This window comes from Orcinus orca, unplaced genomic scaffold (genome assembly GCF_937001465.1).
Source record: "Orcinus orca unplaced genomic scaffold, mOrcOrc1.1 scaffold_134, whole genome shotgun sequence".
Taxonomy (NCBI): Eukaryota; Metazoa; Chordata; class Mammalia; order Artiodactyla; family Delphinidae; genus Orcinus; species Orcinus orca.
Window position 1 is genome coordinate 551959 of NW_026044033.1, and position 10196 is coordinate 562154.

Below are 10196 nucleotides of genomic sequence, written 5' to 3' on the forward strand. Positions count from 1 at the left end.
CCATAAGTGGAAGTGCCCTAGGCTCTGTTGCTTTGTTTTTTAGATGTTTCAGGAAACACCATACACTTCTCCCCAGTGGCTGTTGGCAATTTACATCCCGCCCATCAGCATAACAAGGCTCCCAGTTCTCCTTGGCCTGTCCTGCTTTTTTGGATTTTACACTTTTTTCAGATGGCCCTTTTGACTGGGGGGAAGTGAGACTTCATTGTAGTGCAGATTTCCTTTGCAAGCTTGCTTGGTTGGCCAAAAAGGGCGTATGCGTTTTGTCCTGAATATATTAAGGAAAAAACGCATACGCCCTTTTGGCCAAGTGCATCATTGTCGACGTTCTGCCTATTTTCCTATGCTTTAAATGCAATTCCAGTCTACCTCCTGAAATCGGTTTCCTGCAATTCGGTCCCACTTTCAAGTCCTCTTGGCAGCCTTACTTCAATATATTTTTGGACGATAGCTGTCATTTATAACTGTGCAGGTTTGTGAATTACAGTGCCCCTGAGCTCCTTTCTTCAACTCTCTTTCTTGTGAGCTGGCCGCAACACCGCTGGATTGCTTCAGGCCCTAATCTGGTTCCGGCACAGCACGCTGAGCCTTTGGTTAATTCCTCTTCCTGGTGGGAAATGAGAGTTAAATTTGCCTGTCCAGACACCTCCAGCTAGTCTCTCATTGGTTCTCCCTATTCCTGTTCATCTTCTGCAGAAATTGCAAACTGGGCCACACAGGAGGTTAAAGGCACTGACTCTCCAAGTCAGGAGAGTGTTAGTTAAGCGTCTGGAATATTGCACCCGAGTACCAGCGGACGAGAACTGAGACATATTGGAATACATCTCCAGATCACACGGTTGATCATACTCTGAGTTCCACATGCATGTTTTAGCTGAAGGAAGAATCCCTTAAACATGGAGAGTTGAGACCCGTGGAATGGGTACCATGCAATATGACTTCAAAGGGTCTTCGTTTGCTCAGCGAACCTCTCCAATCCTATCACTGCTGCGTTTATGCCCCTGTACACACGCTTGATTCTCTTTCGGAGACATAGCAATCCATAGGTTTTAAGATGCTTACTAGTCAGGTACATTCTTAGGCGTTTAATATGGGGTTTTGAGTCCATTTCGTTGAGCAAGGAGTAGCTCTTGTCTATTACATATTTGGCTTAAGGAAATTTATCTGTGCTCATTTCAATCTCTGGTTTTATGCAGCACCCCAACTCACCTTTCCCCTTAAGCAAGCATAAGTTGGTTTTCTAAATTTGAGACCCTGTTCTGTTTTGTAATTCAGTTCCTGTATAGCCAAGTTTACATTCCGTGTATTACTGGTATCTTATGATATTTCTTTTTCTGTGTGACTTATTTCAGTTAGAATCATCATACCTGAATCCACTCATTATGCTTCTACGTGCCTGATGACATAGATTTCATTGCTGAGTGATATTGCATTGTACGTAAGTACCACAACTTCTTTATCCATTTTTCACTTTCTGTGATATTGAACTTGTCCCGTAAATGAGTTTCTTGTAAACAGAGCCGTCCAAAATTTTGGGGTGGCTGTGTCTTTTTTATTTTAATTTCCCTAAGCTATAGGGCCATAAGTGGAAGTGCCCTAGGCTCTGTTGCTTTGTTTTTTAGATGTTTCAGGAAAAACCATACACTTCTCCCAAGTGGCTGTTGGCAATATACATCCCGCCCATCAGCATAACAAGGCTCCCAGTTCTCCATGGCCTGTCCTGCCTTTCTGGATTTTACACTTTTTTCAGTGGTCCTTTTGACCGGGGGGAAGTGAGACTTCATTGTAGTGCAGATTTCCTTTGTAAGCTTGCTTGGTTGGCCAAAAAGTGCGTATGCGTTTTTTCCTGAATATATTCAGGAAAAAATGCATACGCCCTTTTTGGCCAAGTGCATCATTGTCGACGTTCTGCCTCTTTTCCTATGCTTTAAGTGCAATTCCAGTCTACCTCCTGAAATCGGTTTCCTGCAATTCTGCCCCACTTTCAAGTCCTCTTGGCAGCCTTACTTCAGTATATTTTTGGACGATAGCTGTCATTTATAACTCTGCAAGTTTGTGAATTACAGTGCCCCTGAGCTCCTTTCTTCAACTCGCTTTCTTGTGAGCTGGCCGCAACACCGCAGGATTGCTTCAGGCCCTAATCTGGTTCCGGCACGGCACGCTGAGCCTTTGGTTAATTCCTCTTCCTGGTGGGAAATGAGAGTTAAATTTGCCCGTCCAGACACCTCCAGCTAGTCTCTCATTGGTTCTCCCTATTCCTGTTCATCTGCCGCAGAAATTGCAAACTGGGCCAAACAGGAGGTTAAAGGCACTGACTCTCCCAGTCGGGAGAGTGTTAGTAAAGCGTCTGGAATGTTGCACCCGAGTACCAGGGGACGAGTCCTGAGACATATTGGAACACGTCTCCCGATCACACGGTTGATCATACTCTGGGTTCCACATGCATGATTTAGCTGAAGGAAGAATCCCTTAAACTTGGAGAGTTGAGACCCGTGGAATGGGTTCCATGCAATATGACTTCAAAGGGTCTTCATTTTCTCACCGAACGTCTCCAATCCTATCACTGCTGCGTTTATGCCCCTGTACACACGCTTGATTCTCTTTTGGAGACATAGCAATCCATAGGTTTTAAGATACTTACTAGTCAGGTACATTCTTAGGCGTTTAATATGGGGTGTTGGGTCCATTTCGTTGAGCAAGGAGTAGCTCTTGTCTATTACATATTTGGCTTAAGGAACTTTATCTGTGCTCATTTCAATCTCTGGTTTTATGCAGCACTCCAACTCACCTTTCCCCTTAAGCAAGCATAAGTTGGTTTTCTAAATTTGAGACCCTGTTCTGTTTTGTAATTCAGTTCATGTGTAGCCAAGTTTACATTTCGTGTATTAGTGATATCTTATGATGTTTCTTTTTCTGTGTGACTTATTTCAGTTAGAATCATCATACCTGAATCCACTCATTATGCTGCTACGGGCCTGATGACATAGATTTCATTGCTGAGTGATATTGCATTGTACGTAAGTACCACACCTTCTTTATCCATTTTTCGCTTTCTGCGATATTGAACTTGTACCATAAACGCGGTTCTTGTAAACAGAGCCGTCCCAAACTTTGGGGTGGCTGTGTCTTTTTGATTTTAATTTCCCTAAGCTATAGAACCATAAGTGGAAGTGCCCTAGGCTCTGTTGCTTTGTTTTTTAGATGTTTCAGGAAACACCATACACTTCTCCCGAGTGGCTGTTGGGAAATTACATCCCGCCCATCAGCATAACAAGGCTCCCAGTGCTCCATGGCCTGTCCTGCCTTTCTGGATTTTACACTTTTTTCAGATGTCCCTTTTGACCGGGGGGAAGTGAGACTTCATTGTAGTGCACATTTCCTTTGCAAGCTTGCTTGGTTGGCCAAAAAGGGCGTATGCGTTTTTTCCTGAATATATTCAGGAAAAAACGCATACGCCCTTTTTGGCCAAGTGCATCATTGTCCACGTTCTGCCTGTTTTCCTATGCTTTAAATGCAATTCCAGTCTACCTCCTGAAATCGGTTTCCTGCAATTCTGCCCTGCTTTCAAGTCCTCTTGGCAGCCTTACTTCAATATATTTTTGGACGATAGCTGTCATTTATAACTCTGCATGTTTGTGAATTACAGTGCCCCTGAGCTCCTTTCTTCAAATCTCTTTCTTGTGAGCTGGCCGCAACACCGCAGGATTGCTTCAGGCCCTAATCTGGTTCCGGCACGGCACGCTGAGCCTTTGGTTAATTCCTCTTCCTGGTGGGAAATGAGAGTTAAATTTGCCCGTCCAGACACCTCCAGCTAGTCTCTCATTGGTTCTCCCTATTCCTGTTCATCTTCCGCAGAAATTGCAAACTGGGCCAAACAGGAGGCTAAAGGCACTGACTCTCCCAGTCGGGAGAGTGTTAGTAAAGCGTCTGGAATGTTGCACCCGAGTACCAGGGGACGAGAACTGAGACATATTGGAACACGTCTCCCGATCACACGGTTGATCATACTCTGGGTTCCACATGCATGATTTCGCCTAAGGAAGAATCCCTTAAGTTGGAGAGTTGAGACCCGTGGAATGGGTACCATGCAATATGACTTCAAAGGGTCTTCATTTGCTCCCCGAACCTCTCCAATCCTATCACTGCTGTGTTTATGCCCCTGTACACACGCTTGATTCTCTTTCGGAGACATAGCGATCCATAGGTTTTAAGATACTTACTAGTCAGGTACATTGTTAGGCCTTTAATATGGGGTGTTGAGTCCATTTCGTTGAGCAAGGAGTAGCTCTTGTCTATTACATATTTGGCTTAAGGAACTTTATCTGTGCTCATTTCAATCTCTGGTTTTATGCAGCACCCCAACTCACCTTTACTCTTAAGCAAGCATAAGTTGGTTTTCTAAATTTGAGACCCTCTTCTGATTTGTAATCCAGTTCCTGTATAGCCAAGTTTACATTCCGTGTATTAGTGATATCTTATGATGTTTCTTTTTCTGTGTGACTTATTTCAGTTAGAATCATCATACCTGAATCCACTCATTATGCTGCTATGGGCCTGATGACATAGATTTCATTGCTGAGTGATATTGCATTGTACATAAGTACCACACCTTCTTTATCCATTTTTCGCTTTCTGCGATATTGAACTTGTACCGTAAACGAGGTTCTTGTAAACAGAGCCGTCCCAAACTTTGGGGTGGCTGTGTCTTTTTGATTTTAATTTCCCTAAGCTATAGGACCATAAGTGGAAGTGCCCTAGGCTCTGTTGCTTTGTTTTTTAGATGTTTCAGGAAACACCATACACTTCTCCCCAGTGGCTGTTGGCAATTTACATCCCGCCCATCAGCATAACAAGGCTCCCAGTTCTCCTTGGCCTGTCCTGCTTTTCTGGATTTTACACTTTTTTCAGATGGCCCTTTTGACTGGGGGGAAGTGAGACTTCATTGTAGTGCAGATTTCCTTTGCAAGCTTGCTTGGTTGGCCAAAAAGGGCGTATGCGTTTTTTCCTGAATATATTCAGGAAAAAACGCATATGCCCTTTTTGGCCAAGTGCATCATTGTCGACGTTCTGCCTCTTTTCCTATGCTTTAAATGCAATTCCAGTCTACCTCCTGAAATCGGTTTCCTGCAATTCTGCCCCGCTTTCAAGTCCTCTTGGCAGCCTTACTTCAGTATATTTTTGGACGATAGCTGTCATTTATAACTCTGCAAGTTTGTGAATTACAGTGCCCCTGAGCTCCTTTCTTCAACTCGCTTTCTTGTGAGCTGGCCGCAACACCGCAGGATTGCTTCAGGCCCTAATCTGGTTCCGGCACGGCACGCTGAGCCTTTGGTTAATTCCTCTTCCTGGTAGGAAATGAGAGTTAAATTTGCCCGTCCAGACACCTCCAGCTAGTCTCTCATTGGTTCTCCCTATTCCTGTTCATCTGCCGCAGAAATTGCAAACTGGGCCAAACAGGAGGTTAAAGGCACTGACTCTCCCAGTCGGGAGAGTGTTAGTAAAGCGTCTGGAATGTTGCACCCGAGTACCAGGGGACGAGTCCTGAGACATATTGGAACACGTCTCCCGATCACACGGTTGATCATACTCTGGGTTCCACATGCATGATTTAGCTGAAGGAAGAATCCCTTAAACCTGGAGAGTTGAGACCCGTGGAATGGGTTCCATGCAATATGACTTCAAAGGGTCTTCATTTTCTCACCGAACGTCTCCAATCCTATCACTGGTGCGTTTATGCCCCTGTACACACGCTTGATTCTCTTTTGGAGACATAGCAATCCATAGGTTTTAAGATACTTAGTAGTCAGGTACATTCTTAGGCGTTTAATATGGGGTGTTGGGTCCATTTCGTTGAGCAAGGAGTATCTCTTGTCTATTCCATATTTGGCTTAAGGAACTTTATCTGTGCTCATTTCAATCTCTGGTTTTATGCAGCACTCCAACTCACCTTTCCACTTAAGCAAGCATAAGTTGGTTTTCTAAATTTGAGACCCTGTTCTGTTTTGTAATTAAGTTCATGTGTAGCCAAGGTTACATTTCGTGTATTAGTGATAACTTATGATGTTTCTTTTTCTGTGTGACTTATTTCAGTTAGAATCATCATACCTGAATCCACTCATTATGCTGCTACGGGCCTGATGACATAGATTTCATTGCTGAGTGATATTGCATTGTACGTAAGTACCACACCTTCTTTATCCATTTTTCGCTTTCTGCGATATTGAACTTGTACCATAAACGCGGTTCTTGTAAACAGAGCCGTCCCAAACTTTGGGGTGGCTGTGTCTTTTTGATTTTAATTTCCCTAAGCTATAGAACCATAAGTGGAAGTGACCTAGGCTCTGTTGCTTTGTTTTTTAGATGTTTCAGGAAACACCATACACTTCTCCCGAGTGGCTGTTGGGAAATTACATCCCGCCCATCAGCATAACAAGGCTCCCAGTGCTCCATGGCCTGTCCTGCCTTTCTGGATTTTACACTTTTTTCAGATGTCCCTTTTGACCGGGGGGAAGTGAGACTTCATTGTAGTGCAGATTTCCTTTGCAAGCTTGCTTGGTTGGCCAAAAAGGGCGTATGCGTTTTTTCCTGAATATATTCAGGAAAAAACGCATACGCCCTTTTTGGCCAAGTGCATCATTGTCGACGTTTTGCCTCTTTTCCTATGCTTTAAATGCAATTCCAGTGTACCTCCTGAAATTGGTTTCCTGCAATTCTGCCCCGCTTTCAAGTCCTCTTGGCAGCCTTACTTCAGTATATTTTTGGACGATAGCTGTCATTTATAACTCTGCAGGTTTGTGAATTACAGTGCCCCTGAGCTCCTTTCTTCAACTCACTTTTTTGTGCGCTGGCCGCAACACCGCAGGATTGCTTCAGGCCCTAATCTGCTTCCGGCACGGCATGCTGAGCCTTTGCTTAATTCCTCTTCCTGGTGGGAAATGAGAGTTAAATTTGCCCGTCCAGACACCTCCAGCTAGTCTCTCATTGGTTCTGCCTATTCCTGTTCATTTTCCGCAGAAATTGCAAACTGGGCCAAACAGGATGTTAAAGGCACTGACTCTCCAAGTCGGGAGAGTGTTAGTAAAGCATCTGGAATGTTGCACCCGAGTACCAGGGGACGAGAACTGAGACATATTTCAACACGTCTCCCGATCACATGGTTGATCATACTCTGGGTTCCACATGCATGTTTTAGCTGAAGGAAGAATCCCTTAAACCTGGAGAGTTGAGACCCGTGGAATGGGTACCATGCAATATGACTTCAAAGGGTCTTTGTTTGCTCACCGAACCTCTCCAATCCTATCACTGCTGCGTTTATGCCCCTGTACACATGCTTGATTCTCTTTCGGAGACATAGCAATCCATAGGTTTTAAGATAATTAGTAGTCAGGTACATTCTTAGGCGTTTAATATGGGGTGTTGAGTCCATTTCGTTGAGCAAGGAGTAGCTCTTGTCTATTACATATTTGGCTTAAGGAACTTTATCTGTGCTCATTTCGAACTCTGGTTTTATGCAGCACCCCAACTCACCTTTCCCCTTAAGCAAGCATAAGTTGGTTTTCTAAATTTGAGACCATGTTCTGTTTTGTAATTCAGTTCCTGTGTAGCCAAGTTTACATTCCGTGTATTAGTGATATCTTATGATGTTTCTTTTTCTGTGTGACTTATTTCAGTTAGAATCATCATACCTGAATCCACTCATTATGCTGCTACGGGCCTGATGAAATAGGTTTCATTGCTGAGTGATGTTGCATTGTACGTAAGTACCACAACTTTTTTATCCATTTTTCACTTTCTGTGATATTGAACTTGTCCCGTAAACGAGTTTCTTGTAAACAGAGCCGTCCCAAACGTTGGGGTGGCTGTGTCTTTTTGATTTTAATTTCCCTAAGCTATAGGGCCATAAGTGGAAGTGCCCTAGGCTCTGTTTCTTTGTTTTTTAGATGTTTCAGGAAACACCATACACTTCTCCCGAGTGGCTGTTGGCAATATACATCCCGCCCATCAGCATAACAAGGCTCCCAGTTCTCCATGGCCTGTCCTGCCTTTCTGGATTTTACACTTTTTCAGTGGTCCTTTTGACCGGGGGGAAGTGAGACTTCATTGTAGTGCAGATTTCCTTTGCAAGCTTGCTTGGTTGGCCAAAAAGGGCGTATGTGTTTTTTCCTGAATATATTCAGGAAAAAACGCATACGCCCTTTTTGGCCAAGTGCATCATTGTCGACGTTTTGCCTCTTTTCCTATGCTTTAAATGCAATTCCAGTGTACCTCCTGAAATTGGTTTCCTGCAATTCTGCCCCGCTTTCAAGTCCTCTTGGCAGCCTTACTTCAATATATTTTTAGACGATAGCTGTCATTTATAACTCTGCAGGTTTGTGAATTACAGTGCCCCTGAGCTCCTTTCTTCAACTCGCTTTCTTGTGAGCTGGCCGCAACACCGCAGGATTGCTTCAGGCCCTAATCATGGTCTGGCACGGCACGCTGAGCCTTTGGTTAATTCCTCTTCCTGGTGGGAAATGAGAGTTAAATTTGCCCGTCCAGAAACCTCCAGCTAGTCTCTCATTGGTTCTCCCTATTCCTGTTCATCTTCCGCAGAAATTGCAAACTGGGCCAAACAGGATGTTAAAGGCACTGACTCTCCAAGTCGGGAGAGTGTTAGTAAAGCGTCTGGAATACTGCACCCAAGTACCAGGGGACGAGAACTGAGACATATTGGAACACGTCTCCCGATCACACGGTTGATCATACTCTGGGTTCCACATGCATGTTTTAGCTGAAGGAAGAATCCCTTAAACCTGGAGAGTTGAGACCTGTGGAATGGGTACCATGCAATATGAGTTCAAAGGGTCTTTGTTTGCTCACCGAACCTCTGCAATCCTATCACTGCTGCGTTTATGCCCCTGTACACATGCTTGATTCTCTTTCAGAGACATAGCAATCCATAGGTTTTAAGATAATTAGTAGTCAGGTACATTCTTAGGCGTTTAATATGGGGTGTTGAGTCCATTTCATTGAGCAAGGAGTAGCTCTTGTCTATTCCATATTTGGCTTAAGGAACTTTATCTGTGCTCATTTCAATCTCTGGTTTTATGCAGCACCCCAACTCACCTTTCCCCTTAAGCAAGCATAAGTTGGTTTTCTAAATTTGAGACCCTTTTCTGTTTTGTAATTCAGTTCCTGTGTAGCCAAGTTTACATTCCGTCTATTAGTGATATCTTATGATGTTTCTTTTTCTGTGTGACTTATTTCAGTTAGAATCATCATACCTGAATCCACTCATTATGCTGCTACGGGCCTGATGACATAGATTTCATTGCTGAGTGATATTGCATTGTATGTAAGTACCACAACTTCTTTATCCATTTTTTGCTTTCTGCGATATTGAACTTGTACCGTAAATTAGGTTCTTGTAAAGAGAGCCGTCACAAACTTTTGGGTGGCTGTGTCTTTTTTATTTTAATTTCCCTTAGCTATAGGACCATAATTGGAATTGCCCTAGGCTCTGTTCCTCTGTTTTTTAGATGTTTCAGGAAGCACCATACACTTCTCCAGAGTGGCTGTTGGCAATTTACATCCCGCCCATCAGCATAACAAGGCTCCCAATTCTCCATGGCCTGTCCTGCCTTTCTGGATTTTACACTTTTTTCAGATGGCCGTTTTGACCGGGGGGAAGTGAGACTTCATTGTAGTGCAGATTTCCTTTGTAAGCTTGCTTGGTTGGCCAAAAAGGGCGTATGCGTTTTTTCCTGAATATATTCAGGAAAAAATGCATATGCCCTTTTTGGCCAAGTGCATCATTGTCGACATTCTGCCTCATTTCCTATGCTTTAAATGCAATTCCAGTCTACCTCCTGAAATCGGTTTCCTGCAATTCTGCCCCGCTTTCAAGTCCTCTTGGCAGCCTTACTTCAGTATATTTTTGGACGATAGCTGTCATTTATAACTCTGCAGGTTTGTGAATTACAGTGCCCCTGAGCTCCTTTCTTCAACTCGCTTTCTTGTGAGCTGGCCGCAACACCGCAGGATTGCTTCAGGCCCTAATCTGGTTCCGGCACGGCACGCTGAGCCTTTGCTTAATTCCTCTTCCTGGTGGGAAATGAGAGTTAAATTTGCCCGTCCTGACACCTCCAGCTAGTCTCTCATTGGTTCGCCCTATTCCTGTTCATCTTCCGCAGAAATTGCAAACTGGTCCAAACAGG

At 43.9% G+C, this 10196-nt stretch overlaps 1 long non-coding RNA gene across 3 annotated transcripts in view; it reads right to left on the reverse strand.

The window, feature by feature from the left end:
* The window catches only part of LOC125963358 (uncharacterized), a 437328-nt gene extending 433435 nt beyond the window's left edge, over positions 1-3893 (reverse strand). For all 3 annotated transcript variants that reach the window (XR_007475218.1, XR_007475219.1, XR_007475220.1), the window contains exon 1: positions 3867-3893. This is a non-coding gene — a long non-coding RNA (uncharacterized LOC125963358). The remainder of the gene's footprint in view (positions 1-3866) is intronic.
* Between the last annotated feature and the right edge of the window lie 6303 nt (positions 3894-10196).